Consider the following 26,116-nt stretch of genomic DNA (forward strand, 5'->3'; position numbering starts at 1 on the left):
GCCTAAAGCTGGTCAAGGCCTTTTCTGGGCCTCTGGTTCCTCATCTGGACCCAACATCTAGGACCCTTGAGCTTGGAAATCAGGAGCCTTAAAATGGCTTTTGGTCTTAATTGCACTTTAGCAACAGAGAACTCAGAACCAAAATCGAATTTTCTCCAAACAGGCCCTAAGCTGATCTGAATGCTGATTAAGTGGCTAAGATGCACCTGGACTTCCCATGGAACCCACACTTCCCTGCAAATGCTTGAAACCTAGATGGCCATACTACTCTCCTCACAGCAGCACCCAAAATGTCAGTGCCATTACCCAGGGTTCTCCATTTCACAGATGTCGGGGAACTAAGGCCCAGAGTGGAGGCTCCAAACAATTTCTTGGAGAAGTGGTGCTTGGTCCACAGCCTTCTGAGAGAAAAAAAAGAGAGGCTTGGGGAGTCTTAGGTAAGACAGATAAAACCACTGGGTCCTGGTCACTAGGATCACAGAGCATGTGTGAGGCAGAGACCTTCAGGAGGAGGGCCTAGAAGGGAAAACTGGCGCACCCAGGTGACCCTGGAGATGTGACTCTACCCAGCACTTACAGGCGCCAGGATTGTGTATGATAGCCAGACTGTCCATTTTGGGGAAGCCACTGGGGACCTGGGCTTGAACCCAGAGACATTCCCCACAAATTTGGCCACCAGCAGCAGCCCCCTAGTGCATCATCCCGTCTTGTGCTAGATGAGGTGCATTGAAGCAAATGAAAGGGAGCAGCTCCTTTTTCCCCTTAGCCTGAAGCCTTGGGAGTCCCTCCCCAGACTTCCTGGAGGGGGAGGAGGAAGGTTGGGAGGTAGAGCAAGACTATTAGTGTGTGAAGATTTTGCATTTTTAAAATGGTGGGGTTTTTTTTGTTTTAGAGAACAGACTCACAGCTGTTAGAAGGGAGGGGTGTTGAGGGGCTGGGTGAAAAAGGTGAAGCGATTAAGCAAAAAACAACAATATGGACACAGACGGTGATTACCAGAGGGAAAGGGGGGTGGGAGGAGGTAGAAGAGGGTATAGAGGGGATAAATGGGACAAGAAGAAAAGGAAACAAGGTTTTTTATTCAGTTACAGCTGACAGTCAATATTATGTTAGTTTCAGGTGTACAGCACAGTGGTTAGACATTTATATAACTTACGAAGTGATCGCCTCATAAGTCTAGTACTCACCCGGCACCATACATAGTCATTACAGTATTATTGACTATATTCCCTGTGCTGTATTTTACATCTCTGTGACTTTTGTAACTGCCAATTTATACACCTTAATCTGTTCACCTTTTTCACCCATCTCCCTACCCCCCATCTGGCAACCATTAGTTTGTTCTCTGTATCTATGAGTCTGTTTCTATTTTGTTTTTTATTTTTTAGATTGCACATATAAATGAAATCATATGGTATTTGTCTTTCTTTGTCTGACTTATTTCACTTAGCATAATACCCTCTAGATCCATTGATGTTGACACAAATGGAAAGATTTCATTTTTTATGGCCGAGTAATATACCATTATATATATATATATATTCATATATGTATATGTGAAGATGTTTTGAAGCTATATATAAAACATCTTTATCCAACTGTCTATTGATAGGCACTTAGGTTTCTTCCATATCTTGGCTATTGTAAATAATACTTCAATGAACATATGGATGCATATATCTTTTCAAATTAGTGTTCCAGAAGCGGAATTACTGGGTCATAAGGTAGTTCTATTTTTATTTAATTAATTAATTTATTTATTATTTTTTGTTAATCCTCACCTGAGGATATTTTTTCCATTATTTATTTTTTCTTTTTAGAGAGTGGACGGGAGGCGGACAGACAGAGAGAGACATACATGGATATGAGAGAGACATGTTGATTGGTTGCCTCCCGCATGCACCCGACTGGGCTAGGCCAGAGATTGAGCCTGCAACAGAGATACCTGCCCTTCACCAGAATCAAACCCTCGACCTTTCAATCCGAGGGCCAATGCTCTAACCACTGAGCCAAACCAGCTAGGGCTATTTTTTATTTTTTAAGGTAGTTCTATTTCTAATTTTTGGAGGAACCTCCATACTGTTTTCCGTAACGGCTGCACCCGTCTGCACTTCCACCAACAGTGCACCAGGGTTCCCTTTTTCCACATCCTCGCCAGCTCGTGTTGTTAGGAGTGTGCATTGTAAACAAATACCTCAGGTAAAATCTAAATAGGTGGAGTTTGAGAATTACCGTGTAAAGTGTCTTAATTAATAACAATCAGAATTTAAAATGTGTGCATTCTCTAAACCAGTAAATCCATTTCTAGGAATCTATCATGAAAAATAATCTCAGGCCAAAGATAAATGCTTATACAAGATTGTTCTTTGCAACACTCTTCATTCTGGTGGAAAATTGCAAAGAACTACATGCCCCTCACCAGGAGGTGACTGCTTACAGCAGCTCTGGGACCTCCATACAACCGGATGTTACAGTGGGAAAAGTCTGTGGACACTAACCTGGGGGATGGTCAAGGTATATTTATTAGGACAGTTAGCCTGCAGGGGCTCCTGTGGGAGTCCTGAGATGGTACCTGAGGAAAGGTGGGAGGAGACTGGAGGTAGAGTGAACAGGTGAAGCAGCTCAGGCTAACTAAGGCCAAACAAATGAAGACCTGTCTCTAGGATCTAAGAGATCTGTGGCTTTCTCACATGAGGTTCTGCATTTTCATCTAATGTGGCTTTCAGCTTGACAGCATCTTAAAAGCAAGTAGATCAACCACAATTTGCTTGGCTTGCTCCTAGTTCTTGGGCATCCACTCATTAATCTAGTTTTTGAGTGCCTAGTGCATGTCAGACTGTGTGTTTGAAGGTAGGGAACCTGTCAACTAGACCTTCACAAAGGGTTTGGGCAAGGGAAAGGGTTTAAGAAGTATAAAGTGGCAGTTACAAAACAGTCTGGGGATGTAAAATTCAGCTGAGAAGTAAGAGGGTTGGATCTGATAGTCGTAAAGGTCTCCTTTTTGACATTCTATCATCTAAGTCATGTATTTTTAAAAGTAATACCTATGTAAATGTAAATGCCTTTTTGTCTACAGCTTAGGCAACACTGGGATTTATCCTTATTTTATCTTTGTTGGTTTAAATGGTGGGGAAAAATACCTAATATTACCTGTCTGCTCAGGCAGGCTAAGCTGTGATCTAGTTGTGCTTAATTATCTAATTTTCTTCCTGTGCAAACAGTGTGCATGAAAAGGATATTTCAGATGGGCCCAAGTTATAGCATATTAACTTAGGGGAGTGGGTGTGGCAGGGATGTGGCGGTGACCTGCAAGTAGGGATGCTACCATCACTTGACTTGATGCCTTTTGGCTCCTAGCCACAGATTAAATAGAGAGTGGTGTGCTTTTAATTTGGGGATTAAAAAAACAATCCCATTTCAGTTTCTGGTATTCTGCCCTCCTGCCCGTAAACCACTGGGTACAGGCACTTTTAGTCACAGCTATAGTAATCAGTCGGCTGTAGAAATCAGCTGGTAAGAGTTGGCTATTTCGCTCGGGAGACTTAATGACTATATTGGGGTTTTTAAATTTTTATTTTTTAATGTTTTTATTATTTTTAAACATGTCTTTATTGATTTCAGAGCGAGGAAGGGGGAGGGAGAGAGAGATAGAAACACCAATGATGAGAATCATTGATGGGCTGCCACCTGCATGCCCCGCACTGGGGATCGAGCCCGCATGTGCCCTGACTGGGAATCTAACTGTAACTTCCTGGTTCAAGGACCACCACTCAACCACTGAGCCATGCCGGCTGGGCTCAATGATTGTATTTTAAGTCATTGTTTTTTAGAGTCCCAGTGACAGGATGGATGGGGGTCAAATTCCATTTGGCAGGTTTCAGTGTTTTCTGTGTGGGAATCTCTTATCTCTGGAGTAATTTTAAATTACAAAAGCAAATACTCCATGTAAATTATGCCAAGTGAAACAATGCAGAAGTGTGTAAAGAAAAAGTGAGCTCCCTGCTCTCTCCCACGTTCTTGCATTAGCAGTGACAACAGGTATGTGTTCCTCCCTTTCTCCGTGGTCATGTAAACACATGCAAATATAATGCAGCCTGAGAGATGTTTTCTTTCCTCCCCCCTCCCTTTTTTAATATATCTTTATTGATTTCAGAGAGAGGAAGGGAGAGGGAGTCAGAATTGATCGGCTGCCTCCAGCACGCCTCCCACTGGGGATCGAGCCCCCAACCCGGGCACGTGCCCTGACTGGGAGTTGATCTCCTGGATCCTAGTCAACCGCTGAGCCACGCCAGCTGGGCTTTTTCTTTCTTTATTTTTATTTTTATTTTTTTTTGAGGATATTTTTTCCATTGCTTTTCAGAGAGAATAGAGTGAGGAGAGAGAGAGAAAAACATCGATATGAGAAAGAGACATCTATTGGTTGCTTTCTACACGCATGCAGTGCAGGGGATGGAGCCTGAAACTGAGGTACATGCCCTTGGCTAGAATTCAGCCCAGTACCCTGACGGTCTGCAGGCCAACGCTCTAACCATCGAGCAAACCAGCCAGGGCTCTCTCCTCCCTCTTATTTACATTTCTGCCCAGTTTTCAACAGGGCTGCAATATCTTTACAATTGTAAGACTCTCCTGAAGTAGATTCTCTGAAGTGAAATTACTGGGGCAGAGAGTAGGAGTGAATATTTTAAGGGCATATTACTGAAGTGCTCTCCATGACAGCATATGTAGACTTTGAGTGCCTGTCTCATTCAGTCCTTAGTCACATCAAGTAGCAAGTCTGAGTTAATCTTTGCTTATTTGGTGGCTAAAGAGTGGCCTTTGGTTCTTCTTTTTTTAATTTTTACTGATTTTTAGAGAGAAAGGAAGGGAGAGAGAGAAATATCGATGTGTTGTTCCACTTACTTATGCATTCATTGGTTGATTCTTGTATGTGCTCTGACTGGATATTGAACCTGCAACCTTGGAGTATCAGGACAATGCTCTACCCAACTGAGCAACCCAGCCAGGGCTAGCCTTAGTTTTTTTTAATCTGTATTTTTTACTATCACTGAGATTGAATATTTTTAAATTTCCCAATTATTGGACATTTGTGTCCTGAATCTCTACATCTTTTGAAGTCCTCATGAGTCTTTTTTCTGATGTCTGACCAGGGAAGCTTTCCCCTACACCTTTAGCTCTTCTGACTGGTCAGATAATTCAAGTGACATATAGTAGACTAACAGGAGAAAATCAAATTTTAATATGTGCCCACGAGGAATTGACAGAAGCCTGAAAGTTCGAGAGACAGTGACGCTAAATTAGGCATATATGTCATTTTGGACTGAGGAGGGGGAGGCAGGCAATTCATAGGCCGATGAGAAAGAGCAGACACCTGGCAAACAAATTCCTGCAGAGTCGCCCAGAAACAGTGACACAGCGGGAACCTATAGAAAAGATTTTTGCTTAGCTCCTCCCCGTCTGCCACACTTCATGCATACGCTCTCTAAAGTGAATGTGCTAAGGTTTCTGCCATCTGAATGTCTTTAGGCAGGAAAGGGGAGTATACCAAACTCGGCCTGAGCTTGTAGGGGTTGTATTGTTTTCAGCTTGAAATAATCTGCATGACAGGGTGGCAGGTTCTGGGCAGATTGGCTCCCAACCACCCGTCCCTTCCCCCTTTGATTTGCAAGCCCTTTTTAATCATGACTGCTTAATTAGCCCTTGTTTGTCATATTTGTTGCAGGTGGGTTCCCCACCCCCAGATGATTATTTGCCTTACATTTTTCTAAGCTGTTTTGGGTTGTTGTTTTTTAATGTTGAAACTTTTCACTTGGTTAAATGTCAATTTTTGTGATGTCCATTGCTTTCAGCCTCAGAAAGATACCAGGGATCAAAGGGTATTCACCTGCGTACTTTTCCCCGTATGCTTTCTTTTTAATTTAGTTTATTTTTCTTTGTTTTTTTAATCCTCACCTGAGGATATTTTTTTCATTGCTTTTCAGAGAGAGTGGAAGGAGGAGAGAGAGAGAGAGAAACATCCATGTGAGAGAGACACATCAATTGGTTGCCTCCCGCACTGGGATCGAGCCTGCAACCGAGGTACATGCCCTTGGCCGGAATCGAACCCGGGACCCTTCAGTCCACAGGCCAACGCTCTAACCACTGAGCCAAAACAGCTAGGGCTTAATTTTGCTTTTTAATGGCTTAATTTTTAACATTTAACCCTTTACTACATCTGGAACTTACTTTGGTTCACAGCAAGAGCTAAGAATCCCAATAGCCCAGTAACTTAGTTGGTTAGAGTGTTGTCCGGATTCACCAAGGTTGTGGGCTCAGTCTCCGGTCATGGCAAATACAAAAATCAACCAATGACAGCATAAATAAGTGGAATAACAAATCAATGTTTCTCTAAAAAAAAAGAATCCCAATAATTTGTTTTCTGAATGTGTTACCATTTTTTATTTTTCCTGTCTTCATGGATTTGTGGTGCCATTTTCCAAAGAATTGAGTTCTTATGCTATTTTTCATGGACTATTTTCATGGTAGATCCCAAGGAGGCGGCTTCCTGAGACTCCTATAGAGGGTGAAAAGACAGATTTGGGCCAGGAAAGGAAAGCCTTTGAATTTCTGTAGTGAAGATAGATTCTCTTCCATGAAGCTCGTGAGGCTTGTGCTTTAAGGACCCTTACTTGCCCTCATCTCATCTTCCTTTTTTTAAATCCTCACCCAAGAATATGTTTTTATTGATATTGAGAGAAGAAGGTGGGGAGAGAGAGAGAGAAACATCGATGTGAGGATAACACACACCCCAGCCCACAACCTAGGTATGTGCCCCAACCAGGAAGGGAACCCGCAACCTTTTTGGTATCCAGGACGAGGCTCCAACCAGGGCCATTCTTTTTCTTAATGAAGGCCTCCCAAATTATATGTTTCAGGAGCCACAAAACCTGGATCTGCCTTCTACCCTTAGGATAAATATCTTGGCTAAGATAAAGTCTTACCCATTCAGAAGATATGGTTATAATTTGTCCCCTCTGGCCTTTTGGACAATGAAACTTCTTGTTCTTTACCCTGATTTTGACACTTTGAGAGGAGTCATTAAGTAAGTGATCCTTTAGGCACTGTTTTCCACCTTGCCTTTTTCACTTATCAATATATCTTACAGGCCTTTCTCTCTTCATACAGGAAGAGCCTCCTCATTCTTCTTAGCAGTTACCTCTTATTGTATCTTTCTTCTGTCCTGTGGATTGTCATTTGGGTCAGTTTCAGTATTGCTGTCACAAACAAAGCTGTAGTCACCTCATACATATGTAATTTCACATGTGTACAATTATAGGATAAATTCTCAGTTGCACTCTTGTGAATGGATGAAAAGAGTTCCGGTTGGAAGTCTTTTTTTCCACATTTCTTTTTATTGTAGAAAAATATACATAGCATAAAATTTACCATTTTAACCATTTTTAGGTGTACAGTTTAGTGGCATTAAGTCCATTCACATTGTTGTACAACTGTCACCACCATCTAGCTCCAGAACCTTTTCATCTTCTCAAACTGAAATTGTACTCACTGAACAGTAACTCCCCATTTCCCTCTCTCCTGCCCTGGAAACCAGCATTTTACTTTTTGTTTCTATAAATTTGACTACTCTAGGTACACTGTAAGTGGAATCATACGGTGTCCTTTTGTGGCTGGATTAGTTCACTTCACATAATATCTTCAGGGTTCATCCATATTATACCCTGTGTCAGAATGTCCTTTCTTTTGAAGTCTGAATAATATCCATTGTGTGTATATATCACATTCTTTAAATTTATTAACTCATTAATAGAGGGCACTTGAGTTTCCCCCTTTGACTACAGTGACTAATGCTGCTGTCAACGTGGGTGTTCTAGCCTCTGTTTTCCATTCTTTGGGGTAGATACCCAGAAATTTCATCAGCTCTCGAAGGCATTGTTCTGTTGTGTCTCAGCTTTCAGTATTGCAGAATTCTGATACTTTGTATATGACCTAATTTTTCTTCTCTAGGACTTTCTAGAATCTCTCATCTTGAGTGAACTGGAATTTCTTGATAGTATGCCCTGATAGGAGTCTGTTTTTCCCCATTGTGCGGGGAATTCTGGGAGTCAAGTGGGGGATGAAAGCCTGGGGTGGGGGTGGGGGCTCACCATTTAGTAGCATGAGCTCTGCGCCTCTCTGGCAGCGTGCCCAGAGCTGAGTGGAGGAAGGGGGCTGAGGGTCTGGACGTCCTCAACAGTTACTACACTTTCATAAAGTCCCTCCGTTGTTGGTATCTTCTCTGTCTCCTGTGCCTGGTGTCCATCTGTCCAGGGACCTTCTTCTACCCTCTCCTAAAAACAAATTTCTGATCTGCCAGGTTCTGGGTGGCAGCAATGGGGACTCATGGGTATGGTGGGGGGAGAGGGGGAAATCTAGGATTTGACTGTTTTTATTTTGTAAGCTTTTTAAATCCTACTAATCTTCCTTCCTGTAACAGCCCCCACTTCACCTCACCTTCATGCCCCCTTCTAATGCTACCACTAATTTCGGAGCCTTTTAAGGATTCTGTGGGACAAATCAGGTTAAATTTTCACCTCATTGCCTGCTTGGCTTCTCTGTCTGATAGGCAGTAGTTGTCCGTTTACTCTCTACCCTCAAAAATTTAGTTGTCATCCCCTTTCCCATTCTCCTTTCGTGTGGGCTTATGCATTTCCAAAGTGGCATTTCAAGAGGGAGCCAAATTACATGCCTGTGATAAATCCACATCTTTTTTTTCCCCACATGGCTCCCCAGTGGTCCCAACACCCTGTGTTGACTTGTCTGCCTTTCTCCCTCTAGTTTGAGCTGTCAACTTTATCCTACACCAAACACAAAGTCCCGCTTTTCTGTGGGTCCTACAGCTGAGCTCTCATTTCTGTTTCAACAGGTATTTATTGAGCATGTTCTATGGGCCAAGTTCTGATCTGGGCACTGGAGGTAAAAGCAGTGTATAAAGCAAAGGCCCCGCCTCATGGAGAGCACCTTCTAGCCAAAGGAGATAGGCAATAAACAGATGATGTCATATACTGATCAGTACTGGGGACAAAAATAACACAGAGTACGGGCAGAGAGGGTGAGCGTCTGAGCCACTGTCGGTAAGTTGGTCAGAGGAGCACCATCTCAGGAGGTGACACTGAGTAGACTCTCCAGTGAATTGGAAACTCCAGCCATGCGTAGATCTTTAGAGGTGGAGGGGGTGCTTGGGGCAGAGGAAACAAAGAGCCAAGACCCTGAGACAAAAACGAGTCTGGCGAGTTTGAGAAAACAAGAACAGCGTAGCTGGATCCCTGCAGGCGAAGGGGAGGGTGATGCATGGGGCCAGATTATGCAGGGCTGGAGGCCATGGCAAAGGGCGTGTATCTTATTCCCTGAGCAATGGGAAATCACTGAGGGTAGGGGAATGGAGACATAGCATGGTTGCGTTTTCAAAGCATGGCAGTGGTGGCTTTGTAGAGGACAATGGGAGGAGGCTGTGCCTAGTGCAGGGAGAGAGTGGTGATGCAGACTGACTTGGGGTGACGGGAACAAGATAAAAAAGCACTCCGTGGGTTACAGTGTCAGTCCTCTGTTTCCTTGTTGACCTTCTGCCTAGTTTCTGTCCATTATTGAAAGTTGGGTGTTGAAGCTTCCAACTGTTATTGTCGAATTGACTCCTCCCTTCATTTCTGTCCTTTTTTGCTTCATATATTTTGGTGCTTTGTTAGGTACATATATGTTGAAAGTTTTTATATCTTTATGAAGGATTGACCCTTTTTTCATTATCTCTAGTAGCAGACAGTATTTTAAACCCAGACATTCTGACTCCCACACCCATGCTCCTGACCCCACACCAACTGCCCTGCCTCTGCAAGCGCGTCCTCCGGTGTTCCTCCAGCTGCTATGTTCACAGTCATTATGGACTCACTCAGGTGTTCTGTGTCAGCTGGATCTCCCTGCCCTGGGTCTTGATAACACCATTGGAAATTCTCTTCTGTAGTCTGGGGAAGTCCCAAGCACTCCCCACGATGCCTGCAGATTGCAAAAGTTCTAATTCTTCATCATCCTGGGCCCTGGAGCCTGCTTGCCTACAAGCACATCTGGGTTGTGCTTAGTCTTCTCATTGGAATCACTTTCCCTACGCCCCTCAGCAAATCTTGCTAACAAGTGAAGCAAGCCCATTACTTTGCAGAAACACAGAGGACTTCATTTCTACGTTCTCCACCCACGGGGATCCTCAGCTACTGGAAGACGTGTCATGACCCAGCAGTACCCGCCCTCCCTCACCTACTCCTGGTTCTGGTCTCCTCCCCCTTCCATGTAGAGGCCTTTCTCCCCTCTCCCCTCACCCCCTTCCTCTCCGGAGCAAAAACAAACCTCTCTTTCTGCTGAGCCATTTAATGGCTGCTTTTGTTGTCTTTGTTTCTTTGGCTTCTCAAGGGTCAGGCTCCTCAAGGTATATCCTTAAACCCAGACTAACTTAAGAGTAGTTAGATAAGAAAACTTCCCACCTGGCTCCACTTGCTGGGTTTATTGTCCTGACTTTATGCTGTCCTGACTTTGTGCTGACCATCTAGTAGTTGATGAAATGTGGTCATTTCCTGGACATTCTGATTATTTGTGGGAGCAGAATATTTGAAGCCAGGACTTTCCAGAAGAGTCTCAGAGATCTGTGATGCTGAGTGAATCATCCAAGTGAGGCACAGGGAGAGGCTACACAAAGTTAGTGGTGGAGCCAGTCCTCAAGGCCTGGCCCTGGGAGATCCCTTGACACTCCTGGGTGTACCTTGGGTCATTCCCTTCCCCTCCCTGAGCCCAACTTCCTGTACAGGAAGTGAGAATATCGGCACTATATGACAAAATGCTTATGCTGTGCTTTGCCTAACGTTTGGCAAGTAATAAGGGAAAGTTGCACAAAAGAATCTTCACTAGTTACGTTTATGACTTCCTACAATTTTGTAATCTGTGCTTCACAAATCGTGTGTGTGTGTTTCATATGGGAAAGGCAAGCTTCTACAGTAAATCAATCAATAGCAAGAGAATAAAAAAAACACATTTTATTGATTTCTGGGAGAGGGGGAGAGAGAGAGAAACATCAATGATGACACAGTCATTGCCTCCTGCACGCCCCCTACTGGGGATCAAGCCCACAACCTGAGCGTGTGCCCTGACCGGGAATCGAACCTTGATCTACTGGATTGTAGGTTGATGCTCATCTGCTTAGCCATGCTGGCCAGGCAAGAATACTTACTTTTTTGCATGGAGTAGCAGGAAGCGCCACAGAGAAATCTGTCATTTTTGGTAGAGATCAAAGCGTATGTCCACACAAAAACTTGTACATGAAGGTTCATAGAAGCCTTATTCATAATAGCCCCAAACTGTAAGCAACCCAAGTATCCATCAGCTGGTGAAAAGATAAATTGTGTTATATTCTTATCATGGAATACTACTCAGCAGTGAAAAGGAACTACACATCCATGAATTAACATAAATGAATCTCAAAAACATGCCAAGTGAACGAATGCAGGCACAAAAGAGTAAATATATGACCTGTTCATGTAAAATTCTAGAAAAGGCAAAGGAATCTATAAAATGTGGATCAATGGTTGCCTGTACTGAGAGGTGGGCAGGAGGGCTTCACCAAATAGGGAAACGAGTGAACATTTGCTAAATTAATTTCATTTTCCACTTTAAAGTGGTAAGTTTATTAAAAAAGAAAACTATGGGGCGTGGACAAAGCAATACTAAAGAGAAACGAATGCAACAAATGGTTACCTTTTTAAAAAAATATTTTTTAATTGATTTTTTTTAGAGAAAGAGGAAGGAAGAGGGAGAAAGAGAAACATGGATGTGAGTGGAACATCGGTTGGATGCCTCCTGCACGCACCCCACCGGGGATCAAGCCCACAACCCAGGCATGTGCCCCGACCTGGAGCTGAATTCGGCAACCTTTTGGTGCAGGACGATGCCCTATCAACCGAGTCCCACCGGCCAGGGTTATAGGTGGTTACTTTTCCTCACATGTTAACTTTAAGTTAACCAGCGGCTTACAGGTTACAGGTACGGTGAAACTATGCTCTTTGTTTACTGGGTTTAAATTTACTTTTTCATCATCCCAGATGGAGACTTTTTAAAAAATGTTTTTGTTGGTTCTAGATAGAGAGGAAGGGAGAGGGAGAGAGAGAGAAACATCAATTGGCTGCCTCCTGCAGGTCCACTGGGGATCAAGCCCACAACCCGGGCAAGTACCCTGACCAGAAATCAAACCAGCAGCCTCTCAGTGCATGGGATGACCCTGAACCAACTGAGTCACACCGGTCAGGACCCAGATGGAGACTTTTTGTTGTTAAAAGTTCTTAGTTTATTAATCCTCTCATGAAAAATCTGCACAATCACCACAGATAAAGTCACTGAATAATCTTGGTTCCTCTGTTGTCCTATCTCCAGCTCACTTTTTGCAGCACCAACACTGGCCTTTGCGGTCCCCCTGACTCTCTTCCTCCTGTTCCTGTGCTCCTTTCTGTTTCCTTGAGGCCGTCTTCTCATACAGGCCATGTCTTGCAAGTTTGTGTTTTGGTTCATTTCTCTTTGTGTAATCCAAGGAATCATAAATCTTGCCAAAGCCAGTTGTCTTGCCACCACCAAAGTGGGTTCTGAATCCAAACACAAAGATGACATCTGGTGTGGTCTTACACATTTGGCTAGTTTTCCCTGGAATTTCTGTCTTGGGTACTGTTGCCTTCCCAGAGTGAAGGACACCAATGATCATTTGTTTCTGCTGACGTAGTCTGTTGGTCATGAACGTCCTGGTCTGCACAGTTACTTTGTCATTCATGATGGAAGTTGATTTTCAAGCAGCCAGGAAGGAAAACAGCCCAGACTGAGACATTTTACAGCTCAGCATCTGAATAAACAATATCCTTTAAGGTCCAAGGAGACTGCTTAACAGATTCCATTTAACTGAAGTGAATTCCTTTCTTAAGGGTGGATTTTTATCTGACTGTATTTTTTTCTTTCTCGAAGAGGAGTGCTCATATTCTGTTTCTGTAGGTCTCTATCCTTAGAGTGGGGGAAGCTGCTGGATGGTTTTGGCCAGGGCAGTGATATAGCCAGACAATTGACTTCTGAACAACACAGGGGTAGACCGTGTGGGTCCACCTATATGTAGATTTTTCAGTTGACCCATGTAGTTCAAACCCATGTTGTTTAAGGGTCAACTCTGCGGTGGTTGGGAATCCACATATGCAGAGGCTGACTGTAGTTATATATGTATTTTTGACTGTGGGAGGTCAGTGCCCGAACCCCTGCATTGATTAAGGGTCAACTGTACTTGAAAGAAAAACCCAAAACCACCCTGTGGGTAATGGATAAGAGGCAGGTTGGGGAGAATCAGGCCAGTTAAGAAGTTGGTGCAGCCCTGGCTGGTGTGGCTCAGTTGGTTGGAACGTTGTCCCATACATAAAAGGTCAAGGGTTCGATTCCCAGGTTGCGGGTTCTATCCCCAGTCATGCTGTGTATGGAAGGCAACGGGTCAGTGTTTCTCACACCGATGTTTCCCTCGCTTTCTGAAGTCAATAAGAGCATATCCTCAGGTGAGGATTAAAGACAAACAAAGAGAAGAGGCTGGTGCAGTTCATGGGGCAGTGTGCTTAAAATGTAGGCATTTTTCTATATATAAATTAGGAAGATTTGACTGGGTGGTGGCACAAAATGCAATATGCAGATCATGTAGCATAAAAATCTACACTTGACACCTATATAATCTTATTAACCAATGTTACCCCCAAAATTTTTAAAAAATTAAACTAGGATGGGTTTTTAAATATGAGAACAAGAGACTATCACTGTGGTACATGAAGCCGAGAGGCCAGAGGAGGGGCTCCAGGCCAGGCTGGGAGCAGTGGGTAAGTCTAGGGACTTGAGTGGGATTCTGGTTGTAGAAGTGATAGAGTTTGAGGAGAGACTGGGAAACTGAAAGGAGACATTGAGGGGAGAGCGGGGACCAGGAGATGGAGGAAATCAAGTCACATTTGAGCACTGAAGATGAGCTTTTCTGAGTGGGGCTCAGGGGCCCTGGCTGAGCAAATAAACTGACTTTGTAGCTCTGGCATTCTGCCAGGATGGGGAGCCAAGGAAGGGCCAAGACCCTGTCCTTATGTGTCATGGTTCAGTGGAGAAAGGGGGCAGCCTTCTTGGACCAGTTGGGACGGCATGGAAGAACTTTGGGAGAGGAAGTGGTCATCTCCTCATGACTCCTCCTACATACACTCTCCTTACCTGTTTGTCTTTTCTCCCAGACCCACCTGACAGTGGGGGATTAGTAACCAAGTGACAAGGGTCTGGCCCACCTAGTGTGAATTCTGGTTCTGAAGTTCCCTAGCAGTGTGACCCCAGACAGGTTGCTTAACCTTTTTTTAAAATTTTTAAAATATATCTTTATTGATTTCAGAGAGAGGAAGGGAGAGGGGGAGAGAGATAGAAACATCAATGATGGGAGAGTCATTGATTGGCTGCCTCCTGCACACCCCCGACTGGGGATCGAACCCGAAACCCAGGCATGTGTCCTGACCGGGAATCGAACTGTGACCTCGAATCCTAGGCCAACGCTCAACCGCTGAGACTTGCCCTGCCGGGCTGCTTAACCTTTTTGAGCCTCAATTTCTTCATTTGTAAAATGGGTATGATATCCTTTTTGCTTGCATGTGACTTTTGTCCCCTTTCTCCCTTCCTAAAAAATGCAATTAGCAATTTCCCTGCTGCCTTGTAATGTGCCTGTAGTGTGGATGGAAGGGGATGGTGCAAAGTGTGGTGTTTGGGCACTCCAGACTGAAGAATCCCTTCATTTAAGCTCTCGAGGGCTCCATGGGTCTGGGTCCACTGGTCCCTTGAGCGTCTTAGAACAGGAGGCATCTTGCAGATCCTAGAGGCAGCTGGTGTCCAGGAAAGCAGACAGGGCTGGGAATTGAATTCTCCCTCCCAAATTCTCTGGATGACCTTGGGCGACCCCTAGTGGGGCAGTGTGACAACACACCATCCTGGCAGGATGGGTTTTTGGCGGATGTGTGCACTTTTGCCGTAGATTCCACAGAGAAATTCCTTCAGTATGTTTTTGCATGTGGCTCGCTCTTTACTCAGGTGGACGCAGCCCTGGTATTTTTCTTTTCCATCAGCGTGGGCTCCATTTACTAGTAAGCCCCGTGGGTCTTATTTACAATGGGTCACTATTCACTGATGTCATTTTGTTCTTAGCTTTTGGGACCTTTGTCCTTTCCAGAGCTTGTGAATTTCTACTAGAATCCTCTGAACTGTATCTACATAACAGAAGTGTTTCTTTCCTGTAAAACCACTTTATGATTACATTCAATATGTGTATTTTAAAATTCATTTTATGTAATAGCTCTGTGTACCAGGCACTGTTCTATATATTTTACAACTATAAGCTTATTATTTAATCCTCATAACAACTCTATGAGGTCATTGTTATCCCCATTCACAGACGGGAAAGTGGGCTTCAGAGATGTTAGATAGTGTGCTCAAATTCACACCACTAATAAATGCAGAACTAGGGCTGCAGCCTAATTTTGTTCTCTGTTTTTTTAATCCTCACCTAAGGATATTTTTTCCATTGCTTATTCAGAGAGAGTGGAAGAGGGGAGAGAGACAGAGAGAAATGTTGACATGAGAGAGACACATTGATTGCTTACCTCTTGCACATGCACTGACCAGGGCTGGGGCAAGCCTGCAGGACAAGCCTGCAACTGAGGTACGTGACCTTGGCTATAATTGAACCTGGGACCCTTCAGTCCACAGGCCAGCACTCTAACTGCTCTAACCGCTGAGCCAAAGCAGCGAGGGCTAATTTTGTTCTATTAATTCCTCTCTTGTGTTACTTCTGACCTCAAAATTATTTCCCCAGAACTTTCCATGTAAAATTGGGATGTATCTTATGTACTTGTGTATCTTACTCAGAAGCCAATAAGTATGATACTCTTAGTGGAACTTAACCCCACTTAACCTTGGGTTTGAACACTAGTTCCTCTTCAAGGTGACCTTGGGCCCCCAAAGCCTTTTTGTAAAATGGGCAGTCATATGAAGAAGTATATGAGTTGTTTATATTTCTTTCCTCAGATTTATTTTTAAAATTTTAAATTTTTTAAAAATATATCTTTATTGATTTCAGAGAGAGGAAGGGAGAGGGAGAGAGAGAGATAGAAACATCGATGATGAGAGTTGTCATTGATCAGCTGCCTCTTGCATGCCCCTGACTGGGGATCGAGCCCACAACCCAGGCATGTGCCCTGACCGGGAATTAAACCGCAATCTCCTGGACCCTAGATGGATGCTCAACCGCTAAGCCACGCCTGGCCGGCCTCCTCAGATTTATTTTGATGCCCAAAATATATCCTGGAATATCCCCTTCCCCACCAGTCTTAGCACAGATCCACTCCTAAATGTTTTCTTTGGCTCCTTGGAAAATGTATGTACAGTACCTTAAAACCCTATGCATGCTTAAAAAATGACATTATCCCAAACGTGTACCTGGCTATACCTCTGTCAAGGGAAGCTGGAAAGTGTACTCTTTTCCTGTAGAAGTGGAGAAAAGAGTATTGGAGAATGCATAGCCGTCTCTGTCATATGAGCTAAGGCAGAAAAATACAGGGCTTGAGGAGGGCTTTTTTGGAGGACCCTTTTGGGCCAGTGTCTGGGTGAGATCCATGGTAGTGGAAGATGGGAGATGAAGCTGGGAAAGTAGACATGGTGAAGTGATGGTGTTAGGCCATGAGCATCACTTCCTCTGGTAGGCAGTGAGAATCTCCCCAAGAGCACCCACTTCTACTCTGCCTTGAGCTGCCATCCCCTCGTGCAGGACAGAACGTGCTCTGGTCACTGCTTGTGTCAGCTGCATGGCTGTGGTCTGCAGTGTACAAGCAGTTCTCCCGTAGGTGAGGGTGACGTCATTCTTTCCTCTTTCCTCCTGGAAGCCACAGTTTGACGCCCTTCTGTTATGACTTAGTGATGATCTGATGGAGGAGGAGGGAGCAGCCCTGCCGGGTGGCTCAGTTGCTTGAAGTGTCATCCCATACACCAAAAGTGTGCGGGTTCCATCCCTGGTCGGAGCGTGTACATGAGGTTTCTCTCTCACATTGATGTTTCTCTTTCCCTCTCCTCCAAAATTAATAAAAACATATCCTCAGGTAAGAATTTAAGAAAAAAGCTTAAAAAAGAGAGAAATAGGGAGCAGGCTGTATGTACAGAGGGAGCAAGAAGAGCTCTGGTATTTCTCCTGATGGGTGCCTGCAGTCTGAGGAGAGGACAAGTGGCCATCCTGGAAAAGCTTCTCCCTACTCAGGGGCCAAGCTGCTCTCTGACGCAAAGCCTTGGCAGGAAGTCGCGCTGTCCAGCTAAGTCGGCATTTGGGAAGAAGCTCTATAGCCAGGTTACAGGTCCTGTGGGTCCCGGAACAACTGTGTGAAGAGAGAACTGACAGTAGACCAGCACCACTTTCTGGGCAGACAAGTTAGTAACAGCTAACATTTGAGTACTTGCCGTGTGCTGGGCACTCTTTCAAATTCTTCACTTGTATTGTCTTATTTAATCCTCACAACAAACCCTATGGGGCAGGTACCATTGTTTCTACTTTACAGATAAGAAACTGAGGTGCAGATGAGATGAATTCACTTGAACCAATATCTGTACAACTAGCTGGTGGTGGAGCCATGACTTGAATCTGGTTGCAGAGCCCATACTCTCGTCTCTAGGCTCTGTTGTCTTTTCGGACTTAAGGGAAGGACGTTCTGCCCTGGGCCCTGGAGTAGAGTAGGAGTGTCTCCCTGCAGGAGTCTTCCTGTGCGCATGGGTAGACCAAGGGAGCTCTGCCTGTGGTCACCTCGTCTGCCCCTGCTCCTCAGGGACTCACCTGGGTTAGCTTCGTCCGTGCTGGGCAGCTCTCCCTGTGAGCTCTTCCACCTAAGGCCACATGACTTCATAGTCTTCAGCCAGGAGCCAGGTGTGCCTCTGAAGGCTTCTCTTCCCTTTGTGTTCAGAGAACACGTCTCCTGTAGAACAACTGGAATCTCTTCCTTTCATTCTCATTGTTTGCTCCTCTAATTAAAGCCTCGGGGACTCACAGAAGCTTAATGTGACCATATTTCTGACCAGCTTCCACACTTGGGATGTTTTTTGTTTTTGTTTTTTAATATATCTTTATTGATGTCAGAGAGAGGAAGGGAGAGGGAGAGAGAGACAGAAACATCAATGATGAGAGAGTCATTGATCGGCTGCCTCCTGCACACCCCTGACTGGGGATCGAGCCCGCAACCCGGGCATGTGCCCTGACCAGGAATCGAACCTCGATCTCCTGGATCCTAGGCCGATGCTCAACCGCTGAGCCACGCCCGGCCGGGCTGAAGTTTTTATAATAAATAATTGATATTTACATGTAATTCCCAAACCTAGAAGTACTGTGTATGCATATTACTTATTTCACATTAATTTATATTAATTCAAGTTGTTTTATACTAATTTATTCTTTTAATTGTTGATTTGAACATCTTTTTACTTAAGAATTAGTTTTTTCCCTTGACCTGTCTGTTCATGCTCTTTATCCATTTTTCTGTTGGATGGTGGGTCATTTTACTTCCCATTTGTACAGGCTTTTTGTAGATAGTTTTTTGTGTTGGCTATTACAAATGAACAGTCACAGTGGTTTGTACTTACTTTGTCATCTGTTTTTTGACTCGTCTTACAGATTTTTTGTTTCTATGAGGTCAGATATATTAAACTTTTTTTAATGGCTTCTGAGATTTGAGTAACAGTTGCTTTCTAATTGGACGTTCATAAAAGTATAGAAATGTTAATAAAAGAATTCTCATGGTTTCTGGTACTTTTGAGGTATCATTTATTTTTTTAAAACCATATAAATATTTGATCTGCCTGGAATTTTCCTGGTATGTGGTGAGGGCTCTGATTACCCAGTTGTCCCAACACTATACCCCCCTCTTGCTGCCCAGGAGTAGGTGCATCTTACCATTGACTTGAGTCTCTGTGTCCCTCAAATAGTGTTTTTAAATTTTCTTCATAGAGATCTTACATGTTTCATTCTTAGATAGTCTCAGATATTTTTATTCTTAAGTAGTCTTAGATTTATTCTTAGATATTTTATCTTTTCTGTTTTTCTCACTCATTTCTACATTTAAACTTTTTAAGAATGAGTAATGTGTTTTAGCCGGACTCACATGAAGAAAGTATTTTGAAATTTTCCACTTGGCTGTATCTGGTTCAGTTGTGGCGAATCCTAGTACCTCAGACCCTGACAGACTCATTGGTGAGGGACTTTCTTTCCATTACCAGCCTCTTTCTGCTACTGACTACCTTTGTTGTTGTGCACTCTACTTTTTCTCTGAGCTTTAATTTCCTCATTGGAGGTGGAGGAATCCGGATCAGATCTGATCTGAAATATTTCTTCCAGCTCTGCCCCTGTTGGTTCTGAAATGATCAGCTTCCTGGAAGGTTTATATGTGCCCACGAAAGCCCTCTTCATGCTGCCTCCAAGCGGCTGAAGATTGTCTGAACTTTGGACTTTTCGTTCCTGTGGCCAGGCTGGTGGCCCACCCTCAAGGCCACGTCAGGAAGCTCACTGTGCACCTTTCAGAGCTATTGGTTTAGTGGGGTACTCAGAGTTTTCGGGCCCTGGCTTGGAATTGCTTCAAGTATCTTAGCATCTCTTTTGACGTCTGCTTTGCTTCTCCGTTTCCTCCTCTGGGCCCTCAGTCCTCAGGCGTTCTGACCTCAGGTCTCCCAGTGCTGCCCTCATTGTCTCCTCCTTTCTTTCCTTCTGCACTTTCTGCACCACCTGCCCCCCCTTCACCTCCCCCTCCCCTCTTACTCAGGGAAGGCAGTGGAGCCTAGGGGTTAAAAGAACTAGCTTTGCAATTTGCCTGGCTTGTGTTCTGATCCACCTTTGCCTCTCTTCAGCTGTGTTGCTGAAAGGGCTTTTCAAATGTTTGTTGTTGTCTTCATTAGGTAAACTGTTTGCTATCTCTGAGCTGCAGTTTTCTTATCTGTAAAATGTGGTGTAATAGCTTGGCCCAGCGTGGCTCAGCGGTTGAGCATCAACGTAGGAACCAGGAGATCACAATTCCATTCCTGGTCAGGGCACATGCCCGGGTTGTCGATCCCAGTCGGGGCGTGCAGGGGGCAGCTGATCAATGACGACTCTCTCCATTGATGTTTCTCTCTCTGTCTCTCTCCCTCTCCCTTCTTCTCTCTGAGATCGGTAAAGATATATTTTTTAAAAAATGTGGTGTAATAGAACTCATCTCATAGAAGTTGTGAGAATTCAGTGAGATGATGCAGGTAAAAGCATATAGCTCCCACAGCCCTTCAGTAAGTCTTGGGCTTGCTTTCGCTCAAGGGCACTCACCTTGGTTGCAGGCTTGATCCCTGGACCCGGTTGGGGTGCATGCAGGAGGCAACCAATCGATGTGTCTCTCTCACATCAGTTTCTCCCTCCCTCCCTCCCTCCCTCCCTCCCTCCCTCCCTCCCTCCCTCCCTCCCTCCCTCCCTCCCTCCCTCCCTCCCTCTCTCAATCTCCCCCCCTTCCTTCCACTCTCTCTGAAAAGCAATGGAGAAAAATATCCTCAGGTGAGGATTAAAACCCCCAACATTCCTAATATTGTGCAGGCATCACCACCATCCATTTTCATAACTCTTTTCATCTTGTAAAACTAAAAGACCATACCCCCTGAACAGTGACTCCCCAGTTCCCCCTCTCCCCAGCCCCTGCAACCACCCTTCCACTTTCCGTCTCTATGATTTTGATCACTCTAAGTACCTCATGTAAGGGGAATCAGACAAAATTTTCTTCTTGTGACTGGCTTATTTTACTTTGTATAATGTCCTCAAGTTTCATCTATGTTGTAGCATATGTCAAAATTTCCTTCCTTTTTAAGGCTAATATTCCATTGTATGAAAATACCACATTTTGTTTATCCGTTCATCTGTCGATGGACACTTGAGTGGCTTCCACATTTTAGCTAGTGAATAATGCTGCTGTGAGCGGGGGTGCACAAATATCTTTTTGAGACCCTTTTTTTCTTTTGAATATATACCTGGAAGTGGAATTGCTGGATCATATGGTAATTCTATTTTTATTTTTTTGAGGAATCGCCATTTGTTTTTCACAGCGGCTGCACCTTTTACATCACCACTACCAGCGCACAAGGTTCCATTTCTCCACATCCTCATGTTTCGTTTTCTCTAAGTTTTAGGAGTTGTCTGTATATCCTGGGCATTTGCAAATATTTTATCCCATTTTGTAGTTTGCCTTCTTATTCTATTGATTTTGTCTTTTGATGCACAAAATTTAAAATTTTTCATGAAATCCATTTTGTCTATTGTTGTTGTTGCTGCTTGTGCCTTTGTTTTATATCCAAGAAAACATTGCCAAATCCAGTGTCATGAAGCTTTCGCCTTATGTTTTCTTCTAAGAGTTTTATAGTTTTAGATCTTACATTTAGATCTTTGATCCATTTTCAGTTAATTTTTGTATATGGTGTTATGTTAGATAAAGGTCCAACTTTATTCTTTTGGGGCGTGTGTGTCTTTTTTCTCTCTGTCATTTTGGATAGTTTTTATTTCTATGTGTTTAAGTTCACTAGTCTTCTGCATTGTCTAATCTGCTATTAATCCCATCCAGTGTATTTTTCATTTCAGATCTTGTAGTTTTCATATCTAGAAGTTTGATTTGGGTCTTTTTTTTTTTATAACTTTCCTCTTTTTGTATGTGATAATAGCTGTTAATAAATGATAATTGTTTTAATGTCCTTTAATATGAAATCTGCCATTTTTGGGTCAGTTTTAATTCATTGTTTTTTCTCCTTGTATGGTCATACTTCCCTACTTTTTTGCATGCTTGGTAATTTTTCATAGGATGCTAGAAACTGAGTTTTGGGTGCTACATATTTTTTTTTTATTCCTGTAAATATTCCTGAGTTTTGCTCTGGCATGCAGCTAAGTTACTTGGAAGTATTTTTATCTTTCGGAGGCTAGCTTTTAAGTTCTGTTAGGTGGGATGAGAGCAGTGTTCAATCTAGAGCTAATTTCGCCCCATTTATGATGGAAAACCATTTTGCGTATTTCATGGTGCTCCTGACTCATGAGGTTTTCTGTTCTAGTTGTTGGGAACAGGAACTGCTTCTGGTCCTATGTGAGCTGTGATGATGTATCCTCTAATTATTTTGGAAGGTTCTTTTCCAGCCTTGGGAACTAGTGTAACAAATTATCCCAAAACTTAATGAATTAAGTCAACAAAAACTTATCTCTCAGTTTCTGTGGGCCAGACATTTGAGCATGGCTTAGCTGGGTGCTTTGGCTCAAGTTCTCTCATGAGGTTGCAGCTGTCTGCCAGGCTTGTGGTCTCATCTGAAACCTCAGCTGGGAGGAAGCCACTTCCAAGCTCACTTATATCACTATTAGTCCCTCACCTCATGAATGTCTCTACAGAGCTGTTTTATGACATGGCAGCTTGCTTCCCTAGGAGTAAGAGAGCAACACAGAATGTGCCCCAGGCAGAAGCTACAATCTTTTAAACCTAATCCTAAGTGACATCCCATCACTTTTGCTGTATTCTGTTCTTTAGAATCAAGCCCAAGCCACACTTAATGGGAGGATGTTACCATTGTGCGAAAACCAGGGCCGTGGTGAGGCTCACTGAGGGCTATCTTAGAGGCTGCCTACCTCCGCTGGTTTCCTAACATGATACACATGCTGTGCAGTACTCAGCTGAGATTGAAGGTGTACCTTGGAAGACCAGAGTTCTCTCTTCTGCAGCCCTCTCCTCCCTGGTACGCTGCTCTGCGAACTCTAGCTGTGAACTCCAGCATAATTGAGACTCTCTGGAGTCTCAGTTGTGTCTCATCAATTCAGAGAGAGCACTTGGGTTTCCCTTCCCTGCACCATATCCCAGAAAATCTCCAGTCAGTAAGCTGGGGCAATAGTAAGGCTCACACCCTTTGTTTTCTACCTTTCAAGACTGTGGCCAATGTCTTGAAAATCATTTTTTTATACATTTAGCCTGATATTTTAGTAGTTTCAGGAGGAAGAGTAAATCTAGTCTATGTTAGTCCTTTTGGTTGGAATCAGAAGTCTAGATCTATGTTTCTTAATAGCTGAACTTCATTCTATTGTATGGATATACCATAATTAATTAATCAAATCACCTTTTACAGATATATTGGGTTATTTCCAAATTTTCACTTTTACCCTACTATGTTGAATTTCCTGATGTGTTTACCTTTGCATACTTGTGCAAGGAAACATATTGGATAAATTCTTAGAACATTGAATCAAATCATTGATCCAGTGTGTACTGGCTATGCACATTTAAAATATTGGTAGATATTGCCAGTATGCCTTCTAAAGAGGTTATACTCAGGCCTTTTTATATGTGCTCTGTTAATCCAGGCCCTTCTCCTCTGTAGTTTGGACTTATTTCTATTACCATTAACTTTAACATTTGATTCTGATACTTGGAGACCTACTTTTAAAATCATCATTGAGGTTTTTCATACAATAAAATGCACATATCTAAAATGTGTAGTTCAGTTAATTTTGAGAAACATATCAGAATCAAGTTATAGGGTCCATCACCCCAAAGAGTTTCCTTGTGCCCCTTGCCAGTTAATTCCTACCCTTCACCCCTGGTTCTAGGCAGCCAGCAATCTGCTTTCTGTCCATATAGGTAGCATTTGTCTTTCCTAGGGTTTTATGTAAATGGAATCATACTGTATGTACTGTTATGCATCTGGCTCCTTTCACTCAGAGTAGTGTTTTTGAGTAGTTGGTTCACTCCTTTTTATTTCTGAGTAGTATTCTCTTGAAGAACTTTCCCCCCCGCCCCCTCAGGGCAAGGAAGCTGAGCCACCTAGTTGCCATCAGGTTTGCCTGCAGTACCTATTAGACTTTGGTGAATTCCTCAAGTTCTTGAGATACCCAAAATGTCTTGAGCTTCCTTCCTTGCTTGGAGAACTTCTTAATAACTCTCTTGAAGGGCCTATTATGTGCTGGACACTGTGCTAGGTGCATAGCACATACTTTTATCTGTGATTCTTCCAATTATCTTATGAGGGTTCCAAGAGATTATGCGACTTGTTCAAGGTTCTATGGCTGGTTGTCCATTTATCGTTTATTGCTACCCCTACCCCCAATCCCAGATAAATGTAATCTGATAAAAGACATGAGCTTTGAGTCAGTCAGATAGACTGAGTTCAGATCCAAGCTTCAGCCTTTTCCTGGGTGACTTAACCTCTCTGCTTCTCATTTTACCTCTTAAATGAGGCCAGTGACATTTGTCTGGATGCAGTGGCTATAAAGGCTCTAGCTCAGGGCCTTACACAGAGGGACAATACATGGACCACAGTCTTGGGTTATTTTTCCCTCTTGTATTTTTCTTAATTTCACTATGCACCAGACTAGCCAGGCAGGTGACTGTGATATACCTCCAACCTCCACCACCACACCCTCATCTGTGCAGAGACCCCAAATGTGCTTTCCTGTGCTTTCTCTAACAGAACCTTCTCCTGTGAAGAGATTTAAGGAATTCCAGATCAAATCATATCCTGTGCAGGATTTTAGCCCTCTGAAACTTCTGCGTCTCCAGAAAGCCTGGGAGCAAAAGGGGACCAGCTTCAGTAGGAAGGTTAATACCCTAGGAAACAGTCTCCCAAAGACCTTGGGCCCAAAGGTCAAGTAAGTTCAGTTCTTGGCACATAGAGGGGTCCAGATTCTGGTTGAAAAGGACAATATAACTTACAGGGCAGAATGCCAGGGATGTTGGGGAGGGGGCAGAGATAGCAGGTGCAGCTCAACCCCAAAGGTTGAGGGGTGTGGGGAAAGCAGCCTGTGTGGTGCTGGGTTTGATGTCCAGGAGCTGCATTTTCTGCCTTCTCTGCCTCTAACTTTCAGGGCCACTTTAGGTGGTCAGCTGCTTCCTTTCTCAAGGAATCGATTTGAGGAAGAAGGGGCAGGACAGGTCTTAAAGCTCTGACACTCTGTCTGTGTGTTGCTGGGCCTTGAGCCTGTTCAGAACATTCTAACCATCCAAGGGAGGCAGTAGATAAGAGAGTGGGCTTAGTAGTCAGTTCAGCCCAGGTTCACATCCTGGCTTGGCCACTTATTGTAGCTCTGTGTACCTGGGCAAGGAACTTGACCTCTGTAAGCCTTAGTTTCCTCATCTGTAGATAATAGTGTCTAAGGCTCGGGGTTGTTGCAAGCCAGCAATTAAGTGGATAATGATAACTATATCTAACACTTATGGGCTGGGCTACTCTACCTGGTACTAGCTTATCTAATTTAATCCTCACAAAAACCCTATGAGGTAAGTGTAAGTACTACTATTATCACTCCCGTTTTTCAGGCTAGAAAACCAAGGTACAGAGAGAGATTAAGTTCCAGGTCACATATGTAGAAAGTGGCAGAGCCAGGATTTAAGCCCAAGTAGCTTATTAGTGCTCAGTCTTGTTGTGTGGTACGATTGTCATGATGGGAACAAGGTGATGCACAATGAGGGCTGCACTTTTATGAACTGGCTGTGTTACAAATGAGTTCTTTTTAACAAGTTGTCTAATTTCAGATCCAGGCATCCTCATCAGCTGGAGTGTCCCATGATCAATACCAAGCATGGTGAGATCCCGAAGGAGGCTTCAGTGGGGACCTACGTCAAGCTCCACACTGTAGAGGAAGGAGAAATCATAGTAAGTGTACACAGAGCCTTGTTCACAATATAGTGTGTAACATGATGGGCTGGGAGTGTTAAGTAAGAGAGTAAAGGTTTAAAAACATCCTGCTCTATATGTGATGATATTAAGGAACATTATTGATTTTTTTAGATTTGATAATTTAAAAGTTACCATATTATGCTTATGGTGTTTTTTTTTAAGAGTTCTTATATTTAGGAGATACATGTCAGAATATTTACAAATAAAATATGACATCTGGCACTGGCTCTAAAATAACTTAGGAATGAGGCAAGGGTGTCCCCTCTCACCACTCCCATTCAGCATTGTACTGGACATCCTAGCCATTGTACTGCATCAAGACAAGAACGGAAATAAAACATACAGATTGGGA

The 26,116-nt window shown here is 43.5% G+C and overlaps 1 long non-coding RNA gene and 1 pseudogene across 2 annotated transcripts; one reads left to right on the forward strand and one right to left on the reverse strand.

Annotated features, from left to right (window-relative positions):
• The first annotated feature begins 11,982 nt into the window (after positions 1-11,982).
• On the forward strand, positions 11,983-25,710 carry LOC308562904. The gene is made up of 3 exons (XR_013999693.1): positions 11,983-12,048; positions 24,559-24,736; positions 25,620-25,710. It is a non-coding gene; the product is annotated as an uncharacterized lncRNA (long non-coding RNA).
• Positions 12,307-12,823, reverse strand: LOC308562797 (small ribosomal subunit protein eS24 pseudogene; annotated as a pseudogene). Its single transcript has one exon. The product of its transcript is annotated as a small ribosomal subunit protein eS24 pseudogene (transcript).
• Positions 25,711-26,116: the final 406 nt, after the last annotated feature.

The sequence above is a fragment of the Miniopterus schreibersii genome (genome assembly GCF_964146895.1).
Source record: "Miniopterus schreibersii genome assembly, chromosome: 10".
In the NCBI taxonomy this organism is placed as follows: domain Eukaryota; kingdom Metazoa; phylum Chordata; class Mammalia; order Chiroptera; family Miniopteridae; genus Miniopterus; species Miniopterus schreibersii.